The 26763-nt window shown below is 41.7% G+C and overlaps 2 long non-coding RNA genes across 4 annotated transcripts in view; one reads left to right on the forward strand and one right to left on the reverse strand.

Annotated features, from left to right (window-relative positions):
• The window catches only part of LOC133215326 (uncharacterized), a 520488-nt gene that overhangs the window by 285706 nt on the left and 208019 nt on the right, over nt 1-26763 (reverse strand). The gene's annotated exons all lie outside the window — the stretch shown is intronic.
• LOC133215324 (uncharacterized) overlaps nt 1-26763 on the forward strand; it is an 80631-nt gene that overhangs the window by 36601 nt on the left and 17267 nt on the right. Inside the window, exons 4-5 of one of the 3 annotated variants that reach the window (XR_009726381.1) lie at nt 2910-2970; nt 20109-20772. This is a non-coding gene — a long non-coding RNA (uncharacterized LOC133215324). Of the gene's footprint in view, nt 1-2909; nt 3187-20108; nt 20773-26763 lie in introns of those variants that run through there. The other 2 variants (XR_009726382.1, XR_009726380.1) reach the window with 2 other exon arrangements.

Consider the following 26763-nt stretch of genomic DNA (forward strand, 5'->3'; position numbering starts at 1 on the left):
CTCAAATGAAATCTGAGAAGTATATCAATGTTAGTGTACCAGTTTTTAATGTCTTGAAGAGTTTGAAAATGTATATAATAAATAAAATGTATATTATAAATACATATTTTTCCAGGCACAGAACGTGCCTTTCCTGCAGCAGTGAAATGTGAACAGATGTACTTTGCTATTCCAAGCCAAATTCCTTGAAAATGTTGTTCAAAACCTAAGTTTGTAAATAATTCTGGTGTAAAGTTGGATTAATGGATCACATTGTTTCCCTATCCCAGCAGAAAATACTAGTGCACCACAGTTCATTTTATTAGGTTAAAACTTGCCAGACTATTGAACCTTGTGATGCTTATTCGTGTAAAGCAAGGTACTTAGTCCTTTTGTTGGGCACAGGACTGGTAAGCAGGGAATGAAGCTCTGTTCTTGCTTCTGTCTCCAAGCCTTCCTGTATGACCTGGAGAAAATAATTTAGTCTTCTTGAAGCATTATGTTCTATAAACAGGAGAAAAGTTCTGCAGGTACTCAGTAGTGAGGCCTTTTAATTCCTAGGTGTTGTGACGATGCTTTGGGATCCTGAAAAGGAAGGTGCCAGATAAAGGCAAAGATTGCTATGTTCCTCCTTTTCAAGATTCGAAAGCAGAGTTTGGAAAAGCCTCTTGAAGTCTCGTTTCCTTAATATACCCATCATCAAACATAAACACTTTTTTTTTTTTTCCCCTCCCTCCTCTCTCTGGCTTGCTTTTCAGCTTTCATTTCTTACTTCTCAGGAAAATATCCTAAAACTGGTCCATGTGTATCTGCTAATTACTTCTCTATGCCATTTTAGAAAAATGAGGAATAACTAAGTAGTTAAAGGAACTGGGCAGTAAAACGAGTAGCTTTTGGACAATTCATGAAATAGTCGGTGCCTTTTAATGGTAGGGTACTTCCTCTGCTCATGAATTATTCATTTTAATGCTTTTGTTATAATGGCGACAGTGTTCACTCTCTCAGGCAGTTCTGGATAGCCTTCCTCTGCTGAAATACTGCACAGCAGCAGCTACCATTTGTTTTATAAACTGATGAGTCCAAGTCAATAACATAGTAAATGTATTTTCATGATCAAGAAAATAAGGGAAGAAAAATAGTATTATAACTAAGAGGGTCTGTTTTGCTAAAGGATTCAGTTTGTTTCTTTTCTGGGAACTATTTAGGAAATAATTTAGAATAAATATTTTTACAGATTATTATAGTTTAATATTAGATGCAGATTATATCTGTAATGAGAACAGACATCAGTGTCCCTATATAACATTGTGCAATAAAAAGCAATTTAAAAACACTCATTGTACATAAACACATCAAGTTTTTCTTAAAACTCATGTTTAAAGGTCTCTTTGAGACAGTTTTTTGAGATGAAACATAACATAACCACATAACCCACACAGAAAATATATCTGAGTCATGTGCATACAGAAATAAAAGTTTCTTTGTGGTATCTAGTATCAGTCTTTCATTAAAGCATGGACTTTCCTAAAAAGAAATTCCAGTGCAGACGGTTAAGGGTTCTCCCCCTCTTCTCTCCCCGCCTCCCTACCCTTTTCTGACACTGACTTAAGCCCTTGAGTTTTGCAGGATGCATTAGGGACGGTCCCTGTGCAGTGGGAAATTCAGGGCCAGAGACTCTGTGGTACTGGTGTCAGTGGACAGAAGCATGTGCTCCAGTACAGTGCATTCACTCGCTCTGATGTGAGTTAAAAGGGGTGTTTTCTCCTGAACTGTGTACGTCCTCCTAAAATGCCTTCGAGCAATAGATAAGTGCGCGTGGGGGACGGAAGCAGTGAGCAGATAGATGAGAGATTAGGTCATTTGGATTACGACGGAGGGGTTTTTACGCTGAACTCTCTTCTTACTTCTTGCTGATCAGATTCTCCACATACATGGAGGGTTGAAACTGCGTAAGTAGAGAAAAGAAAACTCCATAGATGGGTATAGTTGCAGAACTATAAGGAACACTGAAGAAGAGAAAAGTTTGAATTGAAAGTATATGTGGTTTTGGGGAATCTGAATCATGCAGTATTACTTTCACTTTTTCTAGGCTTGTATTTCCTACGAACAAACCATCGGGGAGATAGAAGTTCTGATTTAGATAATGTCTTGCAGCCTTTGGAATAACACATTCTGCTAGAGGGGGAGTCCTTTTGGAAAAGGTCACGTTCTGTGAGCGGGGAGCTTTCTCTACTGCCCACATCCACATTGTTTCTGCCAGGAATGGTAACTTTGGGCCTTTTCCTGTGAAGTTTTCATATATTTAGGTGGCTACCCCACGTAAAATGGAAGCACCGATAGGAACCCCTCCTTTCCTTTTTCCTGTAGCTCTGCTCAGCCCATTCTCTGTTAGCATGGTAGTGGTACAAAGTGTGTGGTCTTTCAGCTCTGACTAATGCATTTTGTGCTGTGTGACTGAAAATGCCTCGTAGTCTGCCAGGGCTGACTGAGGGCTATGGAATGTGGTGCCTTTTCTCTGTTTCTCTCTGATTATTTTTTTTCTTTTCTTTTCTTTTTTTTTCTTTTTTTTTTTTTTTTTTCCCCCAGTAGAAGTGTGTAGGCAGCTTGTTGAGAAACCTCGAGATGCAGGGGAAATGCTTGTACGTTGTGGAATGCGGCTTCCCCTGGGAGACCCTGGCCGGGCGGGCGGGCAGTGAATGAGCAAAGTGGAAGAATGAGAAAGGGAGGAGGTTGGAGGCAGGGACAGATAGGAAAGAGTGAGAGAGGAGGAAGGAAGGAGGTGGAAACAGAGGGGCCCATTTCCCTTTTTCTGAAGCAATGACAGCTGGTTCTGTCCTGCCTCACATGACAAAGTGCTGTGGAGAGGAGTATTTAAGCTGGAAGCCAGTGAGCAAGGGTGGTCAGCTGATTTTATTTTAATTTCTTTCCAGGCTTCAGTCAGGTGATCGCTGATGACTAGTCAGTCCACCGAGAAGGGACTTCAGCACACAGGTAAGAGAGAAGCTGCATACTCTTACATGCAGCTGGGGGGTGCAAGGGGGGAGGTAAACAGCCCTAACATTGTTTGAATAGTTTAAAAAAAAAAAAGCGCCTGACTTGCTTGGGTGTGTAACCCTGTGATTGTCTCTAATGCATCCACTGCTGCTGTTCGGTCTTGTTCTTGCATTTTTTTACTCTTTTTTTAAATCTGTCTTTAATTAGACAGTTTATTGGAAAAAAAAAAAAAAAAGACCAATTGTGTGCTGCTAAATATAGTCCTGGGTATTGCTTGAATGTTGCATTTTGATACTTTCTGAATAAAATAACTTTCCATAAGGCAAGTGTGTCAAACTCATATTTAGAGGGGAATTCCCAAATACTTAAGGTATGAGTCATAAAAAGTTAAAGGACCAGTACAAGAGTTCAGGATAAAAAATCCATTCAGCCTTGGGTAGCTGCCTTTGTATGTGTTGGTAGTTAAATATGTCTTAGAAAAACCCAGAGATGTGCAGAAACTGACGCAGTTACAACTCTGCTGACCATAACCCCAAACATAGGTAGCAGAGGTTACAGATGACTGAGGAGGAGCATTGTTCGTGCGCTCTCGGTTTTATGCATCTTTCTTTCATTGTTTGTATCTAAGAGCCTGGTGAAAGAGTCTTCTCACGTGCTTAGGGTGCTTTGGAGGGCTCTGACTCCCTAATTCCTTTTATATAATGTCTTAGAAAGAAAACAAAGCGGAAACCCACTAATAAGCACACTTACTATAAGTGAGAAATTGCAAAATAAAAATACCTAGTGCGTGAGATAGATAAGAGTGCTTTTCAGCTGGTTGTATGCCTAGCTATTGTGCTACGCTCCCTTCTATTTAAACAAAACTATGTAATGCATTCTTCCTTACCTTCTGCTTCTCTTTACTAAACGGTATCATATACTCTCTGAAATTCTGAATGACCTGTATGAAAAGATGTGCTCAAGAGTTTTTAAGATGAAAAGGACAGACAAATGTTCCCAGCTCCCACCTGTAGCTCTGAAAAACTTGTGATTTAAGGTTGAAGAAGGCTGTGTTTTGAAAAGCTGTCATACAAATTTCCAGATTTTTCTGGTAATCTTATTCCTGCCTCCTATTCTGCAGTATTTAAATAAATAATATTTGAGACATACTTTTCCAATCAGCATTTGCAGTGTTTCATAAGATGCTTGTGCTGTACACAAGAGGGATAAAGATGCATGACTTTCCAATTACTTTTAATTTTGTTACATTTCGCTTTTCATTGTTGAATCGTCTCTACCCATGGCAAGCTGGCTGTGGGATGTTAGTATTGTCTTATAACAACAGCTGATGCGTAGATGCTCAGATGTACTGAGGTTTAATCTGGGGGAAGGAGACCATGGAATAGGGTAGTGGGGTAGGTGATGGACTTCTGTTGACTTCATTGGACCTATTATCACACACAAACCTGAGGAAACACCCAGCTTCCAGTGACAGACTGGGAGGATAATTACAAGAAGCATGGGAAGCATCAAAGAAGTTGAGAGTGGTAACAGGGTATTTACAGCAAGGGATAAGAGCTGTGAAATTAGTTTTTGTACTAGATCATGGCACAGAGAGCATTCTTAGATTTCAGACACTCTTTGGCAATAATTCTCTACTAAAGGATTTCAAGACATCTTTCCCTTTTTATGGGATAGGAGGAGGAGAGATTTCACAATGTGAGGAAAGATTAGTGAAGTGAAACAGTGTCAGGCAGTAATGGCTGGTTAGCAGAGATTGCTCTGAAGAGACTGCTCTACTTGCCATGGGGGCCAGCAAGGTGCTTGCTCTTCAGTCCTCCCCTTCTCAATGAGAATTGGGAATTACACAGGCTTGGAGCTCTGGAGAAATTTGCTATCGAGTCTGAAAGTTCCCCAAGTTCCTGTAAGCTGTTCCACATTGACTTCATCTTCAGCAAAGTGATCTTTTATGAATGGATGCAAATCTTCTTACGTTTCATGCAGTTGTCCTTAGGGGAATTCCTGGCAGGTGGGCTTGTCCAGGCTGCACACTGTAGAAACACTGTCAGTGCACGTGCATGAACAGGGTAGTTCATATTCTTACATTTGGGTGCTGCTGTGGCGTGAGAGAGGATCAGACATATAAAACTGGAATGGGTAAATATAAAACTATTTTAGGGAGTACTGATTTCCTCATTTTTGTAATTTTTTTTTTTTTGGCTGTTGTCTTTTATTTTAATCTGTGGGGGTTCTTTAATTTATTGCTTGTGAGCACTAGCGTCTTTAAACTCCTGGCAAGGTATCCCATCTATTTCAGATATGTCTCAAAGATAGGAAATATTTTATTGTCAGGTATATTTCTGCCTTTTTATTTGTGTTTTTAGTAACTTTGCATCTGAAGAGAGGGGTTTATTTGAAATATTTCGAGTTCAGTTCCTAGATTTCCACTTACTGAAGTGAGAATATCTCTTTCAAATAACTTCTGACTTGTGATCACTTTAGGTCATGTTTATTTAACCCTGGCATTGCCTAATGATCATGATTGCCTTGAAGCTAAGTAGGAAAAAATAAATAACTTGCCTGCAAATGAGGAACTGATTCTGTGTATATGGCATTATGAAGGATAACATCTGCAGTATTTAATTTTCCTTAGAGTAGTGGACGAAGAATTAAGACTTCAACAGCTGTACTGAGTAAACTTGCAAGAACATGAGCTCTTAACACCTTTAAATACAGAGATGCTTACCTTCATAAATATCAGTTTAAGAATGTCAAGAAAAATCTCAAGAAGGAATAGCTGAATCACATTATTTTGATGAAATGTTTATTATAATGAAGTGTATTACTATACATTTTCTCATAGTATATTAACTTTGTAGAATGAAGATCACATTATTTTGTTTGTTTGTTTTTTATTGCTAGATAACGGGCAGACCACACTGTTAACTGGTTTTAGTAAGACCCCTATAGTTGTGTTTAAGGTCTTAATTTTATACTAAACCAGTCATTACTTAAGTGTTATATCCCACTTTCCTTTCAGTCAGACAGTGTTTTAGTTGTTTCAACCCAAATCTCTTCTTTCCCCTCTTTCTTAGTTAAAAGCGCAGGCATCGGAAATCTGGAGTAGTATTTTCCACTTCTGAGGAGCTAAGGACCTTAGACCTTTTTGGTAGCATTCACGTGAATCTCCTAAGGCTTCGATTGCATACTAAAACTCAAATAACCTCGTGAAATTTTACTATTGCCAGGCAAAATCCTTCTTGTGTCTTTAAGATCCGCTTAGACGCCTTATTTGATAGTTTATTGCGCTGTTTTAACTTCAGAATAGTCCGGAGGCTTACTGGTTTAAGTCGCTGTTATTACTGCAAACCCAGCCGTGCAATTATTGGCTTTCCCTAATGGCCCTCAGGTTCCCGCAGCGCTCACAGTACCCCGGGGCTTGCAGCGGAGCCGGGGCTCGCCGCCCGGCGGAAACACGGCGGTATTGCACCGCACCGCTCCGCACCCGCTGGGATCGGCCTCCCCCCTCCCCCGTACCTTATAGCCCACAGCTTCCCCGGGCTGCTGGCTTTACAGCTCCAGCAAGTTCAACGTTCCTCTAGTTTCTCGCCTTTCCTCCTGATTTTATGTATGTTTTCTGTGGTGGAGCAGATTAGGTGATATCATATATAGCAGCCTTCCAGTACCTAAAATGGGCCTGCAAGAAATCTGAAGAGGGACTTTTTACAAGGGCATGTAGTGAAAGGACAAGGGGGAATGGCTTTAAACTGAATAAGGGTAGATTTAGATTACATATATAAGGGGAAAAATCTTTCCTGTGAGGGTGATGAGGTGCTAGAACAAGTTGCCCAGAGAAGTTGTGGATGCCCCATCCCTGGCAGTGTTCAGAGACAGGTTGGATGGGGCTTTGACCAACCTCATCTAGCGAAAGGTGTCCCTGCCCTTGGAACTAGATGGTCTTTAAGGTCCCTTCCAACCCCAAACCATTCTATGATTCTATGATATACTGCAAGCAGTGGTTAATGGTCTGCAAATATACACTAAAGAAAGATAACAAAAAAAAAAAAAATCCACCTTGATGAAAACCGGTGTTGTTCCAAAATGATGAAAGAAGACTCTTAAGGAGTCTCTAGTTACTGAAATGTGACATTACTATTAGCACATCCAATTCAGTCTTGATGCAAAAGCATACCAGCAGAATAATTTTTAATATGGCTGGATAAATAGGAAAGACTGTTTGTAAACTTCTCAGAATCTTGGACTATAACAAAATGTTAGACATACCTAACACTTCCTAAATCAAGTATTTCATGTTAGTGTTTAACATCAGTATACAGGAACTATTTCCCAAATCAATTTTGCTTTCTCTCTTAGCAGTTGAGGAAAAAAAAAAAATCTCTTACAACATTGGTAGAAATAATAAGCTTCTAAAATAGTCATGAGCTCTGACACTTTATTACTTTTTCTGATGAATGATTATTCAGAAGCTAAAGTCCTGCCACAACACACAAATCTCAGTTGAAAGCTGTCACTACAGCATGTGCTCTAAACCTCAGTTACGTGGACTGAATATCCAGCCAGCCCACCATGGGGAAGGGATAAGGAGAAACTGTATTTGACATTAAAATGCCCCTGTACTTTTGGAGCATCCTAAGAATAAAGTGGATAATGTATAAAATGCAAGAGCTAAATGTATGGAACTGCTTGCATGGGATTTGTCTCTGGCAGCTTGCCATTCCCTCCCCCCCACCACCACATGTACTGCTTTGACCAGCAATAGCAGATTGTGCTCTGTGGAAGCTGATGAGAAGGATTTTTCTGAGCCTGAACACAGAAGGTGCCATAACAAGCATCGTAAATGTCCCATATTATAAAATGACTAAAGATGAGGGAGTATGAAAAGAGTTAGTAAGTGATGCTAATGATTTGCAAAATTCTTCAGCAAAATAGGGTTCAGTTCTTGCTCACAGAAAGCAAAATAAGACTGAAATGAACAAAAATTAAAAATGCTGCAATTTGAATGAAGCAAACTGGATCTTGAAAGGGTGTTTTGCTGTTTTCTGGTCATCTTGGTCATGTTTATGGTGAATCACCTCTTCTGACAAATTTATTTGTGCATGCGCTTTTGAAAACAGTGTTACGGTATGTCATTTGTAAGAAAAGAGTATAGGTAAGCCCCAAAATAGTGACCTGTAGCTGAGGCTGGCATCTACATAATCACGAATGGCTTGGTTTGGAAGGGACCTTAAAGATCACGTAGTTCCAAATCCCTGCCATGGGCAGGGGCACCTTCTGCTATACCAGGTTGCTCAAAGCCTCATCCAGCCTGGCCTCAACACTGCCAGGGATGGGGCAGCCACAGCTTCTCTGAGCAACCTGTGCCAGTGCCTTGCCACTCTTGACATCTTAACAAGGGGAATCAGAAAATCCATATTAGAGGTGCTCTCCTAAAGGCTGTATTCCAAGCTCTTTACTATTACTGTATGATCTGAAGCTCACATTTAGTTTATTAATCAATCAGAATTCATACCAACAGAATCAACATATTGTGACAAGTAAATATAGCCTGAACTGCACAGTGCCTCAAGATGTTTTCCTGAGGAATTTTTTCCTTAAAAATAGAGGCCTGATTTTGTTGCACACCTTCTCTTCTGTCATAGCAATAAAAGCTCAAGACCTACTTTTCCAAATGTTTTCTCATTTATGTAATTATTAAATATCCAAGTATGCACTGCGTGATAGAAGGGTTTTAATCCTCTAAACTCTACATTTCACCTGCAATGCAAGTTCACTGCTCTTTTCCAAATAAGACTGCCCACCACTTAGGAGCTGCTGGGTGGGAACTGCTGCTGTTCCAAGTAGGGTACCCAGTCTTGTTCTCTCTAAACCTATGGGAAGTTTGCTCATGAGGAGAGGCCAGAACTCAAGTGTTGCAATAAATCTTGCAAATAGGCAATTGTAGTTTAAATTGTATTTTAATCCACACATGTTCAAATTGTACAGTTGGTTCTGAGCAATGGCTACATGGGATCTCTTACTGACCCCTCCATGAAAAATTTATGGGTTTGTGTATTTTTCCAGAGAATTTTGAAGAAATTCATGTCAGTGGTTCACGAAACTTAAAAGGTCTCCGATGGAATGAATTCTTTACTGACTACTATTGTGAAAACTCCGAAGATGCAATGAAATAGACATCCCCATAGTCCAACCTGTTCATCTCCTCACTGAATTCCTTTTCCTTTGAAGAAAAATAAGCCGTAGAGTTAAATCTTGAACATTTGGCCCAGTGGGTAGTGGTTGCACAAACTGCTGTCTGATATGGGCATACTTTACATGCTAAAGCTGAGTCTTCTCCTTCACTGGAGACAAAAGCTTTTTCCAGAACTCATCAGTCTCTGATGCTGAAGTATCACAGAGTCACAGAATGATGTGGGTTGGAAGTAACCTTAAAGATCATGAAATCACAGCCTAATTAGGGTTGGAAAAGAAGTTAAGAGCATCTAGTTTCAAACCCCCTGCCATAGGCAGAGAGAACTTTCCCTAGACTAGGGTTGCTCAAGTCCCTATCCAACCTGGCCTTGAACACTCCCAGGGATGGAGCAGCCAGAGTTTCTCTGGGCAACCTGTGCCAGTGCCTCACCACCCTCACAGTAGAGAATTTCTTCATAATATCTAAGTCTTTACATTTAAAGCCCTGTAAATGTTTCCTTAAAATAGGTCGGGGAAAGGAGAAATCCCCTTTCATTCTCGCATCCACACACACACACACACACACAAGTTGGAAAAAGGACTCAGCCCGGCACGTTAACATGGGAACTCAGTGGCTGGGGGCGGTGGCTCTTGTGTGCTTCAGGGTTCATTTGGGTTCGGTCTGTTCCGTGAGAGGCTTTACGGCACCCCCGCCGCGCACCTAACCTATGGGAAGGGCACATCGGCGTTAGCCCCGGGACCGGAGGGTGGCGGCACGGCCGGGCAGGGAGGGGCGGCCTGTGGGTGGCAGGATGTCGGGGGCAGCGGGCGGGAAGCGCGGCGCCGGGACCGGGCGGCGGCCGGGGGCAGCCGCGCTCTCCCCCACGCGGGGCGGGGGCTCGGGCACGGCGGCGGTCGGCGATCGCGGCATTGCATCCGCTTTTCCTCCGACGCCTTTTAAAGGCGCAGCCCCCGCGCCCCGGGGCGCCCACATCGCGCTACCGCTGTCGGGCTCCGCATCTAAAGTCGCCTCTCTGTATGTATGGGAATAGTTTCGGGCAAAATCTAAAGGTTCCCCGCACTCACCCGCCACCCCGCAGCTCCTGCGCAGCAGCGGAGCGTTTCTTCGACCAGGGGCTTCCTATTTCCCATTAACTTAATATAAATTAAAGTCCTTTCTGGAAGCAGAGCCTTGTAGGTAACACCTCAGGGTAAGAATCGTTCTCTTTCGTCTTGGCCAAGGTGGAGAAAGATGTGTTTCTCTCCCTTTTCAGTTTTTTCTGCCTTGCTGTAGCTCTGGACATGTCTTGGGCTCAGTATTTCTGCGAGCATTTGGTTTGAGAGTGCTGAGCAGCTCGTTGTTTCTGGTGCTTGTTTCCTCCTGAAGCGCACAGCGTTTTTTTTTTAATTTGAAGGAGTAACAAGAATTTGCCTCAGACTAGTAGAAAGCACTTGCCAGTTTAAAGTTCTTTCAGTTATGAAAGTGCATAATAATAATAATTGCCTACTCTTTGTTCTTTTTGTTCTGTAAAAAGCATAGAAGCTGTTACGGATGAAATACTTGTCAATTTATTCGGTATTATTACTGTTCGGCTTTAAGAAAATGCAGGCAAGAGAGTGGGTTACAATACTCGGGTTGGTTTGTTTTCCCTTTTTATTAGGCTTATTCTTCAAGTAATAATGTCCAGTTAGTCAGCTACTGGGTGGACAGGATGAATAGATTCCAACTTTACAAATGTTAATGCACATTGCCACCAGCCTTGAGTAATAATGGATGACAGTATAAACCATTCCAGTACCACTCTGCTATGTACTTTTGAGGAGAACATATGCATTTCTCAAAAATAGGAAAGAATCTGGTAAATGCAAAAAGCTGCTGGGGTAATGCAGCTTTGTTTTCCCAAGGAAAGCAACAGGCAAAGTCTTGAGAGGTCTCCTCCCAGTTAAGTAAGTCAATATGTGATACCATACCTTCATGTTGAGATTTGGTGGCTTTCTGCTTATGAAAAATATTACCCTTAGTTTTCAGCCATTTTTCAAGAAGAAAACTGAAGTTGTGGATTTATATGTGCAAAACTGAATGAGACAGTGACAATCCTGTAATCTTGTAGCTGTTGAGTTAGTATGAATGATACTTGTCGTATGTGCCTGTAAGTATGAGCTGACATTTGTTTATTCCTTGCTAATTTAAGCACAAACATTGTCTCATAAAGTTGTGTAGTCCTTATTGGACTAATATAAGCACTTTATTAACCAGCAATGAGAATGAGAATTCATCTGCTCTTTATTTTTAATGTAATTATTTAACACATACCTCTGACATTTGGAAACTTTAACTGAAATTAGTCTATCTTAAATGTGTTTGCCACTAAGATTTAAATGGGTTCCAGTATATTTGTTTCATGTAGTGGAGGAGGAGGGGAAGTAACATTTGAAAGTTGCCACTGCTTGCCTGGAAGTACACAAATGCTACCATATGTCTGGAGGTTTTACATCATTTATTAAGATGAGAAAATAACCTAATCGCTCATACTTTGAACAAGAGTAAAAAATACGAAGAAATCAAGTAGGACTCTCTGAGAACACTCTGAGAACAGTGTTGTGCAGTTCATGCCTAAGAGGTAAGAGAGATCTGCACTGGCTCTGGACACAATATTGCAAAATAGCAATACAGCAGGTATTTTTAAGCTATAGTGTGAGGAGGAATCCTTTAATGTACCAGCACCACTTGTCTTTCAGACTTGACTGAGCAGACTTATTAGTTACCGTGTATTTTTAATCTAACCTACTTCTGAGGACACTTATTTGTGGACGTGCGTAAGTGGTTACCTGTCCTGGACTTAAATGTGGGATAGTTGGAGCTTGCAGAAAATTAAGATTCCTGGGCATAGGATATATAATCCCTTGCCAAACTTTGCTGCATCTGTGTCACAAGAGGGATGCTGTGGGACAGAAAGGTGGAAGCAGAGCTCTTGGTCTGCCTAAGTGCACAACCTTTCTTTATATGTAGGTTTTGAATCAGTAGCCAGCCGCCAGTGTGCGTGAGCACAAAGTGTTGATGCCACATGTTCAATAGTGCCTGGAGTTGGCTTTGGGAGGGATTTAGCTGAAAGATTTCCCTTGTGAAAGAGGGTGATTTGGGCACTGGGGGCAGGGAGCGTTCAGTAATAGGACTGACGATGTCCCTAACGTGAAGCAAAGGAAATACACTGGTTGCTCTTTGGCTGCTTTTGAAGGGTTTAGTAACTGTTTGCACACGTTTTCCCAGTGGAAGTCTGTGAATGAGATCTTTAGGCTGTTGAGCAAACAGGGAGCTTAAAGAGTTTTGATGAGAAGTTACCAGGGTGGTGCTTTTGGGACTACTGGCCAGACAAATGCTTCAAAGATTGTGCAGAGTTCCCAGCTGCTTAAGGAATGATTCACATTTGTCAATTTAATTGCAGTCATGGTTGTGGCATGACCCCCTTTAAAAATGGGGTGAGTATGTAAGAGAAAGGAAATATTTAGGGATATGGAAGCAAGGAGTCATCCTTGCAAACCTGTTACTCCTGGAGCTTTTTTCGTTTTGTGTTTAATTGCTGCTTTGCTGTTCATTCTCTGTCCTACATGCACACATATCCCGTGCTACAGGTTGATAGGATTTCCATGTGTTTCACAATTGCCTCTGTGTGTTAGGGGTGATAATCAGACATGGGATGTCATTTTCCAGGGCCATGTTTGCCAAGGTTGTCCCTGAAAAAAATAGGAAGCAAGCAAGGACCCAGCCAACCCAGCCTCTCAAACAGTGGTGATTGCAGAGTGGATAGCATGAGGATAGGTCAATCTCTGCTCTTTCTCCAAGCCCTTCCTAGCCAGATCTCCAGCAGATTTTCCTTAGGACAAGCTTGGATTTTCCTTAGGACAAGCTTAGATTTTCCTTAGCTGTCTTAGAGCAGAAGTTTTGGCATTATGCGAGTGTGTTTTGTTTGGAACTGAATATTTCTGTAGGGCTTTTCTGCATATGTGCAGAGTAGCTTTTCAAGGTGTCATTTTGTGGTCATTTTTTGCTAGGAAAGGGGTTCTACCAGAGCAGATTTTCAACTGTAGTCATGTGTCATAGCTGTCAAGGTATATAGGAGGAGATGCACCCAGACCTGGCAAGTCTTAACCTCAGCATCTCTCCCTTTCCTATTTTTATTTCTTTTTTTTTTTAATGAGAAAATATTTAGATTTTTTTTTTTTGAGAAGTGTAGAGTACATTTCTTATCTGTGTACTCCACACAAAAGTACTGCTGTGTTGTCAAAGTCACATGGAGATTGTTCATTCCAATGAAGTAACTATGAGATACCATACCTATACATTTCACGTGACTCCAGATATGGAGGAATTCCATGTTGGCCAAGCAATAGAGCATTTCTCAACCTTTGGGGCAAGCAAAGTTTGTAAGGTGTTTTTTATTTTTCCCTAAGTAATAGAGCTTGGTTTATTTGAACTTTAATAGTTGGGATAGAAAAGGGCACCTGGCTACATCCCATTTTTCAGCTTAAAGAACTAATACAGAATTAATGCTTGTAAATTTTAATTGATGTTTAGATTGTTAAAGAACAAAGTGATTAAATTACATGATTAGGATCCTCTGAAGCTTTTCTAAAGATCTGAGTATTGCTTGGTTTCAGTATGCTCGCTTTAGTGTGTTGGTTAGGGCTCTTCATAAACAAAATACAAACATTATCTTTATTACTCACAGTGCTGCTGCATACTTGCGGTTTAGCTTTTGCCAACTATTTGCATTGTATAGCCACAGACTCTGGGTGGCATAAACAAAAACAAAGTCTTTCTGTTCCTATCAGGACTTGTTTTTTCAATTAGGCACATTAGTGTATCATTAGGTAGAGAGGGAAGAGTATGCGTGTGTGTGACTCCTCTCTAGTCTGAAGTGGCAAAAAACCACATCAGAATAGATTTACATGCATCTTATTAGCCGTAAGCACCCACAGCATGATTAATGCTCTACAGGAGAGACAGACAAGAGCATCTCAGCCCCGAGAAGCTTATGGTCTAATTCTTGTAAGACTTGCCTAGTAAGTTAGGAGGTGTGACATTAATTTGGTGTTTACTGATATCATGACCCTCCTCTGGATGTCATTCTGGGGAGCAGAAGCCATTGTATGTGTATGAATTAGCCTCCAGTGGCTTCACTGAGCCATGCAAATTAAATGCCTCCTTTAGTTGTGTGTCAGGTGCAAGATCAAAATTGCATCTCTTCCATGTTAAGACTTCTCCTGGAACATAAGACCCACCTGCAGTACTGTGTTCAGCTCTGGTGCCCCCAACGTGAGAAGGAAATGGACCTGCTGGAGCGAGTCCAGAGGAGCTCCACAAAGATGCTGAGGGCTGCAGCACCTCTGCCATGAAGACAAGCTGAGAGAGCTGGGCTTATTCAGCCTGGAGAAGAGAAGGCTCTGGGGACACCTTAGAGCAGTCTTCCAGTACCTAAAGGGAGCCTACAAGAAAACTGGAGAGGGACTTTTCATAAGAGCAAGTAGTGATAGGACAAGGGGTAGTGGCTTTAAACTGAAAGAGGATAGATTTAGATTAGATACAAGGAACAGGTTGCCCAGAGAAGCTGTGGTTGCCCCATCCCTGGAAGTGTTTGAGGCCAGGCTGGATGGGGCTTTGAGCAACCTGATCTAGATGGAAGGTGTCCCTGCCTGTGGCAGGGGGATTAAAACTAAATGATCTTTAAGGTTAGATCTCTTTAAACCCTAACTGGTCTACGATTCTATGTCTTAAAACAAGTTTCAAATAACAGGTTCCAGGAATCAGGCTAACTTAAATGTTCACATGTACATCCATTATGAACTCACCAAAAAACATAGTCCTAGACAGCCTTTAAACTTAACAGGACAGGGAAATTGCAGTAGAGGGGCAAGCAATAGTGTGTACCCAAGGCTGTACTATGCCTGTGAGTTTTGAGGGAATAATCTGTATATGGGATTATGACTTTAGTGGTTTATTACGTTCTTAACTACAAGAGGAATTTCCTCAGAGTCATGCATGTCACCCGAACCTTCCTATAGTTTTCTGTCATTGGATTGGAGAAACAAAATATATAATCATGGAGAAGTATTTGTGCTTCATTTTTTATCATATTCCCATCCAGTGCTTCAAATCGTATTTGCAAATGTTGGCATTTTCAAATGGAATTACCCATCAGTTTTTCTTGAACTATTTTAGCAATTCTAGAAATGTACAGGATGTGTGATTATTTTTTTTTTAAAGCAAAACAGAATTTCAGTTTTGAGTAGCTGCTTTCAGAAATCTCTTAAGCCATTGAAGTAAATAAGTATTAGTAATGTATGTACTAATGTAAAGCCTTTGAGTTTACAGGAGTTTTCCTACCAAAATCTGTGGTAATTAGATAAATCTTCAATAATTTTGCTAAGTGTATATTTTTTTCTGTACTTGTATAAAAATTACTCTCTACTGTGAATCTGGTTTTGTAGCCAAAGTGGCTACATAACAGGCTCCCTTTGGAATTTGACACTGAGACAGTTGAGAAGAGCAAGTATCAAAGATACTTTCTAGCAACTAGTTTAAAGCCTCATAGGTAAAATATACAAAATTATATATAATATTATTCAAAACATCAGTATTGGAACTGGGGTATGAGAGCTTTCTGCTTAGTGGCTGGGAATGCTAGTGTTCTGAGCTATATTGATAAAGAGTGTTTTTTTTCTGAAGAAAAGCATTCTTTTCTTCTCTGAAGGTATCTGTCTAACACCTACCAGAAATGTCAGCTGTTTGGTATGGAAAACTGGGCGTTAACTTTACCAAGTGACATGTATCATCTGGAGGACATTCAGCAGTCCTACTAAGCTCTGACTTTGTATGACAAAATAAGAAGGAGGAACATTTGAGAAGATTGATTTATGAACAGTAGTTGAGAAATAATTTAACCAGAAATGTAAAAAAACACAACCAAACCCCAAAACTACAAACCACCACCTGTGGTAATATATATTGTGGTGTCATAAATAAAGATGACCACAGATAAAGATGCTGGTTTATCCTTCAGTAAAAGCTATTCAGCATCTTCTCTGGCTGACCTCTGGCAACTTGCGTTTCATTTCTACTTGGAGCTTATTCTTCATTGAAAGTAAAAGCTGTAACTAGGGAGCATCACTGATTTCTGTCTTGAGGAAAGTGAGGGAATATTCCTTGAGACTGTGAATATATAAAAAAACCTGTCTTGTATGCTTATTATACCAGCACACCAGTAAGCAGTCTTAAAATGGTGGTGGCTGCAGAGTGGCATTGATCTCTTTGCAGGATAATTTCTATTACTGTGTTTTAAAGAATTTTGAAGGTTTGTTGGAGAGTTCTAATTGCTATGGTTTACAGAGTGGTTCCAGTGGATGCTGTAGTCTAATAATTCTTCAGTCCTGGGTGATATGTTGCAAAGCAGTCTTCTGAGCTATTTTGTTCCCTCCCCGTGTATGTCTTGTGTGTGAGGTAAGACTGTGAGAAGTTTTTAAGGCTGTGAAAATCTGCATGAGACATGTTTGAATACGCCTCTCGCCAGGCACTGATAAGTCTTCTGTGCTTTCATACTACCTGGCAACTGACAGAGGCTTGGATGAAACTGAGTACTGAGTGATACTGGAAAAAGGTAGGGACAGCTTCCACAAGCTAGCAAAGCAGTTGTCTAGTCATCAAACTTAATGTTTGAGATGGTCAAAGGGGGCCTTCCAGCAGAAGAGTTGAATGAATTGTCACGTGCTGATGGTTATGAAACTTTCTGAATACCTGTGGGCAGACCGTCTCTCCACCAGATCTCTAAAGTGACCATTTAGTTTTGGAATTTAAGTGATAGATTGACTGTTCTTGAAGACCACTCAGAGACATGAGCAGGAGCGAAGCTGGCTTGCATGCCGCCATGGACACCAGTGGTGTGGCATCAGCTGGCAGCAAGCAGGAGCCTCAGCCGCTGTTTTTGCTGGAGCCTGTGACCTTTGGCCAGTGCCAGAGCAGGGTGAGGGTAAGACCTCACTCCAGAGCAGGTGTTGGCTTCCTTTTCGCAAGCCAGTTTGAATGGGGATTGTAAAACATATGCACGCACACATTATTCCTCTTGGGGCTTGGCTCAGGTTACCCAAGAGATCTTCTATTTTCTTCCTTCCCCCATATATGCCATTGGAAAGTCACAGCAGCTGCAGAGGTCTCCGCAGAAGTTTTCTGTCTGTCTGGGAATTGCATTTTTAAGGCTTGTGGTTCAGCTGAATTCCTGAATATGCTGTATACCAGCCCTTTCTACAAAGGTTTTTGCTGGGCACGTGCAAGAGAATTACTGTGGGAAAGATCTGGAGTTGTTTAGGGGGAAGAATTGATTCCAAATGATGTCTTGATGTAGTTTTATTGTGTTTTTCAGACAATGAATTAAATACCATTTTCTCATACTTAGGAACTTGGAGGCAAAGACTCACTACCTTTTTAATTATCATAATCAGTGGTTGCTTACCTATTACAAAAATACTTATTTCCTTGGTTATTTATTTAGCCAGTAATTACTAATGAATGGGTTTGTTTCCAGGTATCTATGTTGAACTCTTTCCAAAGATGTTTATGTTCTGAGTCCCTTATGGTTTTCCCAGTATGGCATACTTAAATGGCTATTCCAAAGTGCCAAAAATCCAGTTCTAATGCCCATTTTTCCATGACTTCATGTCACTTTCACAGAAGAAGACAAAACAATATTGAGTGATTTTCTGTTTGCATTTTTTGTTAAATTAAGTTGGTTTTAATTAGAATGTCTAATAAAGCACCTGTGCTAAAGTGGTAAACCATGTACTCCATGGACCTTCATCCTTAAGCTAGCCCTGATTGACTAGATTACATGTGGTCTAATATCTACTTTTCATTATTAAGAACAGTTCTTTTGCCACTGCAGCAAAAGGGCATCTAACAGACAAAGCAAAATTTTGTTTAAAGATGCTAATCTTTCGCTGTTACAATAGGAAAAAATTAAAAGGCAGAGGAAAATAATTGAAAGGTTTTATTTCCTGAGGGTTTTTTTAATGGATTATATTGATTAACAAAATTGCTGCATCTCACGGCAGAAACTTTTTATAAGAAGGCAGTAATTGTAATTAATTTTTTGTCTGTGCCACATATTTGATGATAGCTCTGATTCATGCTATTATATTCTCTCTTCCTTCACCCACAGCAAAACAAATTTAATTTGATTCATACCCTTAAGAAAAAAAAAAAAAGAAAAAAAAAAGAAAAATTACTCACATGGTTATGATTCAGCTCTTGGCATAAAACTCTGTCCTCCTCCATTCTCCCCTTCTCCCACCCAAACCACCCCCACCCTCACCCACTGTATATTTATGTCACTGGTCTGAAGAAGTTGAGTAGCTCTTTAAAAACAGAGCAAACGAAATCCTTCTTTGAGCTGCTGTATTACTTAGGTTGATACGAGTCTAATAAGACTTCCTTTTCACAAGTAGTATGGAGGCAGCAACAGTACTCTGTTTTTCATGTTGCTTTAGCAGACAGCAGTACTGCTAGAGTCTTGAGATATGCTTGCTTTTAGCAGTTGAGCAAAGCTACAGTGAGCAATTCTAAAATTGCTTAAGTACTTGTATTTGTGAGCCTGTCTTAAAAAAAGGAGAAAAAAATTATGTAAACTGCGGGGGGGGGGGGGGGGGGGGGGGGGGATTCTGGTTGAAATGAAGCACCAGAAGAGCTTACCTTAATATTATTTTTTGTCTTTTTCTGAATTAGTCATAATGATCTCATTTTTAGACCTTAATAAATTCCCCAAGAAAAAAGAAAAGTTGTGCTGCTTTCTCTATACAAATGTATAGCAGTGTATCCTGTTTCTTACAACTTGTGTCAGATACCATTTTGTATGGGTGGTGACAATCTTTTGTCTTTCCTGAGTGCTGGAAGTATGAATGTTACTGTCCTACTCACCATTGTATGTGAAGAGCCATGGCTCCTAAGAGCTGAAGGTTGAACACAGCTCAAGTTCTGTGGTCAGTCACTAGAAATGTTTAAAGGAGGTGTTTTATGCATGAAAAAAGAGGTATTTATGGAGATCTGGTATGTAGAGGTGATGCAGTCCAACTATCCCAGTGGACATCAGAAGTAGTTCAGTACCTATGAAAGTTAACGTATTTATGTGTGTAACACTGAGCACAGAGGTTTTCATGCACACTGATGCTGTGAATCAGTCACAATAGGTACCGCAGCTTGTCTAAATTGGTGGGAAAGTGTATTTTCAGCCAGTCGTGCTAATGCAGCCCTTCCACTCATTCTAAAAAAAGAGCAGATATCAAAGAGGGTTTGAGAAAAGAAGGGATGTCTCAGAGCCTAGATCACTTGTTTACAGAAAAGATTAACTTACTAACTTTTTAGTTAAATGATACATGTTTCATTAGCCGTGTGTTTACAAGCTTTACTTTTTCAGTAAAGGAATGAGTTATCCCAAGGAAAAGAATAGAATCTATAGGGGAGAAAAGAGGAAATTAATTTCTTCCTCCTCTCCCTAAGATCCTCTGCTTGTACAGGCACTACAAGGAAACTATGGATACATGCACAACCTTGGTCTGTGACATTGTATCTAGTTCTGACATCCCAGTGATTCTGGGTGCTTCCGTGTGAGCTGGGCTCTTCCCCTCTGGCAGAGGTGGGCCTTCAGTGCAGTTAGCATTAAGGGTGGTGACAGTTTACTGTGGAACTCACTCCCTCAGGGAATTGTGAAGGATGGAGCATCTGCTTTTTTCCCCAGTCCTGAGGTGACTCCCGTATTTTGAGTCCTGGTCACAAAGTACTGTCATGAAAAAACTTGGCCAGGTGAGGGAACAGTGGTCTGTCTGTATGGTGTCTTTGTAGACTTTCTGTCTCCCTCTCCTGCATCATAGCTTTGTGCAACATGGGAAGATGGAAACTGTCTAATTTGAGCTGTCTAACTCCCTAGGGAGCAAGAGTGGCCTTTGGCAGCACTGTGGTGTGCTGAAACTTCAACTGGATCAGGCCCTCTCGCCTGTGGCATCAACTGGATGGCCCCTGTGACCAATACCAGTGATGAGCGTCATAAAAGGAATCAGGCAATTTACCTATTGCATTTGGACCAAGACAAAGGTGAGAAAGTCAGAAGGGAAAAATAGGTAAACTTCCCTGCTGGGAGAGGAATGTTGCTAAATGTTGTACGAAACAGGCTCTGCTGGAACAATGAACTAAAACAAGTCTCCTGATGAAACAGTCAACAGAGAGAAACATAGGAGAATAGGTGGGTGCTTTTGTCTGTGAGGGTGCATGGAGTAGGATGAACAGTTTCACCCCTTTCAATATTCCTTGTTCTCTCCCTTCCTGCTCTAATTGAATTTCTGTGTTAAATTGAAGTACCCTTCTCCCAGAAAGCACGACAGACAGAATCCAGCTGAACTTCAGTCGTGTTTGCATAGCCAAGCTCTGAAATTAGAACATCACTGCCAGCAATTCAGTGATGCACCTTTCTGTGTTCCTTTTCTGCAGTAGGACAAAAATGTCAGCTTCTGACTCTGATCCCCCTAATAAAAGCTAAGATACTAATCACCACAAAATACACAACCAAAAAAGTCTTTCTTAGCAATGAGGTCTACAGTGAAAGCACATCTCCCATAAGGCACCAGCTGCTGTAATTTTTGAATGTTATGTTTTAGCCACATAGAAGGTGACTGCAGATCATCCAGCTCGGCATTAGGCTGGAATCAGACGCACAGCATGCTCCAGGAGATGTGGTGTGGGACAAGGAGCCAAGAGCTCCTTAGGTGCAGCTTTGTTCCTCATGGAAACTTCTGTGATGTTAGTCAAGATGTTTTAAGTATTCCTGGCCCGTCTTTTCTCATTTTCTAAAGGAGACCCAAGTCTACCATTTCACAGGGATATTATGAGGATTTACCCTAAAATGTACTTCTGAGGTATTTATAATGGTTAATCAGCTTTTCCATTATGGTGTACTTAAGTTATATGGCTGGCTTCAGCCACACGAATTCACACAAATGCTATACATAGAATACTTCGGAATATTTTGTGTTTGGCTCATCTGAGTCATGGTTTGCACTCAAGAAGAAGAGTAAAATAATTTGGTTATTTTAATCTAAATTATTTTCATGAGGAACCTCATAATAAATGCTTTAGGAAGAACTCAGAGATGAAGCATGATAAAATCATTGGGCTTAAGTATCTCATCAGAGTCAAAGGCAGATATGACTGCTATCTACCAATAAGCTGCAGGATGGAAGAACGGGGGCATTTGTGGTATAGCACAGGAAAAGGAAAAGTGCCGTTTTATCAAAGGGAGGACAATGCTGATCGTTTGATGTGCCAACAGCTGGCCCTGAATAAGTTTAAGATGGAAATTTTGGAAAAAAGGTCTAAACCATCAGAAGCTACTTCTGGAGCAACCTCCCAGTTGCAAGGGCTGAGGGGAAGCTGCAGCTTTTTTCAAGATGGAGATACACTCAGGTTCAAAAAATCAAAAGAGGAGTGTTGGCTGGTTTGCTTTCCAGTCCCTAATTTCTTCCGCTACAGCTGTTGTCCCAATCTCTTCTTCAGTTGTTACCTACTGTTAAACTTCCAGGAAGAGTGGGCAGCTCATCTCCCATTTTTTATGTTAACAGAAAACGCATGGCCATTTTGAGAGAGATTTATTCACTGCCCCTCAAGATTCTGGAACATGTAATTTTCCAGAAGATGACCTGACTATGTTACTGGCTTCATGCTCATGACAGCATAAAGACTAAATTTTTTCAGTATTCTGGTATCTTTAATCAAAGATAACAAACACCACCTGAAGGTTAAGACCTACCATCATTTTCTTTAAGAAAAATTGTGATAGATGAAAAGCCAATGCTGAGCTATGTACGTACACAGTGTGAGTGTGAATTTTTTATCAGGTCATCTGCCTTTAATTAAACATAACATTTTTTGTTATCCTCATGCTATTCTAGGATAGGATGTTTTTGTAATTTTATGGTTTCATTGGGCTGTGGAATATTCCAAACAATTTGAAAATGTGGTTAGATTAGTTTTCCCTTGGGTTTGACCTCAGTAAACTTATCTTGCGGTAAAACTAGATTTCTTTGTCTTTATTTCATTTATTATCTCAAGACAGTTGTTGTGTGTTTGATTAATGTAATATGAAAAGGAGGGAGGAGGAGATTGGGTGTTTTCTGTTTTGTTGGGGTTTTTTCCCCCTACCCCTGAGAGCAGCTTTGAGTCATTCCTCCGAGAGGTCCTACTCCCCGTTGCTAAAGAGGGCTGTTGTTCTGTGGAACAGGAGGGTGGGGGAGAGGCAATTTGAGTCATCTCGACTGGTTTGTCCTGGCATATGTTTCCTGCCCATAAATTGGGATTGGCAAGGCTTGTCGGTGGCAGGCAGGCTTGCCGTTGTTCCGGTTGTGCCTCGGGTGGCGTTTGCTGTGCCCGTGGGGTGTTCGTGGCCTTGCGTGTTGCTTTAGGGTAGGAAAATGGAGATGAAGGGTGGCTCGGTGGCACGTCTCAGGCAGGCGCTGAAGGTACTTGGAGGTGTTGGCTTGTGTTCCTGGAGGGTTTGTGGGAAGGTGAGGCTTTCAGTATTGCTTTTAATTGAGGGTCTGTTTCTTATATACCCTTCATTCCTTCTTGCAGCAACTCCTCAAGATACAGACGTTCAGTGTTAGTTCGCATGGGCACATTTTTCTTGCAGGAGTCTTTCCTCTGACAGAGAGCTGGTAATTGCAAATTGTTGAGGGCCTTTCGGTAATTCCCCTTTTCCTTGACTTGCGTGATCCACTGCACGCAAAAGTTTTTCAGAGCGGTGCCGGCACACCTCTCACCACCAGCCTTTGCTTTGCAAGCCGCTTCCAGCTTCTGCTTGACCAACTACTTGAATATATTTAAGAAGCGGGGGTTCTTTCGGTGGCGAGGCGCTGCTTCTCGCTGTGCCACACGCACCCTCCGGCCCAGGCCCTCCGCGGGGGGAAGCGAGCGAGGCCGCGGCCACGCAAACGCAACCTCGGGGGCGAGCGCGGATTAGCGCGATGTGCGCCAGACATTCCTCCCGCGGAGATGCTGGCCGGTGCTGAATGCAGCCGTGTCTGTGTGAGGCGAGGGAGTTTCCTGCTTTAAATCACCAGCAGGCTCCGGCTGGGCGTTCCCGCTCGCTGCCCTTTTTTCCTTCCCCCTCAATGAGTGTCCTTTGTGTAACCCCGCTAATTCAGAAAATTCTCCGCGGTAATTGGAACTGCCCCGTCACGTGGCTGCCGACCGACGATTGGCCGCCCTTAATTGGCGGGTCTCTATAAGAGCGGCGTGCGGCGGTGGCGGGCGCGCAGCGTTGATCTGTTTTTGTACTGTTGGTCCTCTTTCTGCTGCCGCCGACTGGAGTGGAGGCGGGTTGCGGGGCTCTACCGGAGCCCGCCTATGCCGCCGCCCCGGTAACACGGCCGCTCCTTGGTTAGGGAGCTCGGCGGGGCTCGCAGGAGACTCCTGTCATCAGGAAGCGCCGCTCCGCCCGGCACCGGTGAGTGAGGAGCGACTCGGCCCGTTCTAAGGGGATTGTTCGGGTGGTGGGATCGGGTCTGTGCTGCGGCCGTGAGCTCCCGGTTAATAGAGAGCTGCGAGGGGAGCGCATTTATAGGGGAGGGAGGGTATCGGGGATTCCCTAGTTTACGCCTTTCCCCTCTTTTCGTGGAGGGGGAAGTTTCCCTGGCATTTCTCGGGTCCCCGTCCTGATAAAAGACACCGCGACACGTGTTGGCCACGACTTCCTTGTCGCGGTGAGCTCCTGTCCCTGTGCCGGAAAGGTAGGAGCGCCGGTCTCGGTGCTCAGGTGCAAACTGCGAGGAGCGAAACGTTTCTTGTGCGCAGGGAGAGGCGGGTGCTACTTCCCCCGGGAGGCGAGTGCTGGAGCGGCAGCTCCTTACCGGTTGCTTAGCTGGTGTTTTTCGGATGTGGAAGCTGGAGTGTAAATCACGAGCTAGGCAGAATCGCTTGCTTTCTCCAGGTTAAAACTAGGTACAGCTTCCCACGTACCTGTTACTTAATATCTTCTGAAGTATTTAGAAAAAGTAACATAGTTCAGAGGCATTATTCAAGATAGAAATATAGTGATACGTGTGCCAATCTCAATATTCAGGATTTTGGTTTTTACTAGGCTCTTGAATATAGTGTGATCCCAGAAACACTAAAGAAACCAAGCTACCATGTGAGTGCATATAAAAATGGTTCTTTTAGTTATGTTTAAATAGCATAGAATGCTTTGGGTTAGAAAGGACCTTAAAGATCATCTAGTTCTAACTCCCATGCCACAGGCAGGGGCACTTTGCACTAGACCAGGTTGTTCAAAGCCTCGTCCAACCTGGCCTTGGTACATTAATTGTTACTGTGAAAACTGCCGGTCAAGTCAGATGAGAAAGAGAAGTGCCTATAATATATTATAAACCTTGTGTGGTCATCGATAAAGAGTGGATATGTTATGTGGAAACTGTAACTTACGTTCCAGATCTGCTGTTGTGAGCTTTATTTTTGCTTTCTGAGCTGTAACTTCTAAAAGATGCATTTAGAAAGAGCTTTGGCTGTAGCTTAAAAGGTGTCATCCAGAGTATGTTCTTCTCTATTGGTTCTGATGCATGAAATGCTGGTTTTTCTTACTTTAAATCCCTTGCTTTCATTTGTCATGATTGCCCACGTGAAGATTTTCCAAAGAGGAAAAAAGAAACTTACTGGAGTTGAGGTTAGATTTCTGTTCTGAAGCTTCTCTCAATTGTTCAAAGGCCTTTCTCTCTTTCCTAATACAATGTTCGGAAGCTCTTTGAACAATGCTGTATATAAAAATAGAGCTCAAGGTTGTTGTGTAGCTAAATTTATTGCAAAAATGAGTAGGAAATGTCTAATAAGAGAAGCAATAAAAAGAACAGATTTTGAGATAAGCATGTCTTCTAGAGGCGCTGTGCCTTTCCAAGTCGGGAAGAGCATAACCCAACTTCTGCTGTCAGAGTCCCCTTCTTAGTTCAGGTGTGGCTGAACACCACCTGAGGAAAACACTCTATTTTCAGGCTTGAGCAGTCAGCTCCGAGGTTCTGTGATTGCGGTGGGGCTGGGGAGCAGCTCCCTGCAGCTGGGTACGTTTTTACTTATAGATTTACCAATTAAAATTCCAGAGGAAGAATTCATAAGGTTAGCATTCTTGCCAGAGGTCCCCCTGTTCCCTTCCCCCTGCTCTCCCAAAAAATAAAAAGCACACAGTATTCTGCTTAACTAGTCAAAGCCTGAAAAACGTAATTGTAGTTGATTTGTTGTCTATTAATGAAGTGATCAGCCACCTCCCACTGGGCTTCACTCACCTGTTTTGTAATACTTGTAGGAGGTGAAAGCTGGCTCATTTAAGCATAAACTGAATTTTTGGGAATAAAACAAACATGTTCCAGTCTAATTCTGTTTAGATCTTGTCTGTTACTTGTATTTTGGTTTGTGTCATACTGTTGACTGTTCCAGTTTATTCATTAAGAAAAACCCCTTACGTTTTGTAGTATATGCTCTCATGCAAAACCACATTTTATGCTCATTCTGTTAGTATGTTTTTGCTGTCTTTTTTGTGAGCATATGTAATGAAAAAATTTCTTACAAAAAGAAAACACTTGGAATTACAAAATGCTGGGAGGGAGGGAAATCTGAAATTAAAATTGCCACAAGTAAATTTTTCTATGTATCATAATGATAATTTTCATTAGTCATTTCAATTGGTGGTGCTTTACTGATGTAGAGAAGGGTAGGCATGAGCAGTGCATAAAACTAGCTTTTTTTTGCAGTGGCAGCTGTAGTCTGTGTCAGCTGGCATCTTACATACTGAAAGGGTTATGTGGCTGGTTCACTTGTAGCCTTGGCTTATTCAGTTGTTTAGCAGTACTTCAGCAGTTGATGGATTCTATAAAATATCTTGATTGTGTGGATGGCAAAGCAGTATGTATGTACGAAGATGCTTACCTCTGTGATACAACAGTGCTGAATAGTGTTACCCATAATTGTCGGATGACAGCTAATTCTGGATTCCTTATTAATGTATTATTCTTAGCTAATGTGCTGGTGCATGTCACACTTTGCTCCTGTGTGACATATATACACACACACACACACATACACACACCTCCTGGATACAGATAAATTTTTCCAACCAAACAGAGTTTTGAGTGATGGAAGATAAGAAATCAGTGTAAGAGGTTCAGTGACCTATGGAAACTTCCAGTGCATGGAGTATGCCCCCCCCCAACTTGTAGCATCTTGAACTGGTTAGATTACATAGGTCAGTTCAATGTCTGAATAGATTATACACCACCACCCTCCTCACCTCCTGCCAAAAAAGTGTGGCAGTGGGGGATTGCTTTTGGTAGTGCTGTGGTTTACCGCCTCTTAGAGCATTACTCTTTCCTCTGCTCGGGAATTGTTTTTTTGGGGTTAGCTGTTAAACTTCTATATAGCCTTAACTTAGGGGAAGCTTTTAACATGAAAGGATGCTTGTTTCCAATCTCTGAAGTTATATTACATTTATTATATAGTAAAGGGAAGGAGTTGCTTCTTAGTTTATTTATCCTGACTACAGATTTAAGCAGCAA

Source organism: Neopsephotus bourkii, unplaced genomic scaffold (genome assembly GCF_033783945.1).
Source record: "Neopsephotus bourkii isolate Nb327-2 ecotype Australia unplaced genomic scaffold, CSIRO-AGI_Nbou_v1 NB_962, whole genome shotgun sequence".
Lineage (NCBI taxonomy): Eukaryota > Metazoa > Chordata > Aves > Psittaciformes > Psittacidae > Neopsephotus > Neopsephotus bourkii.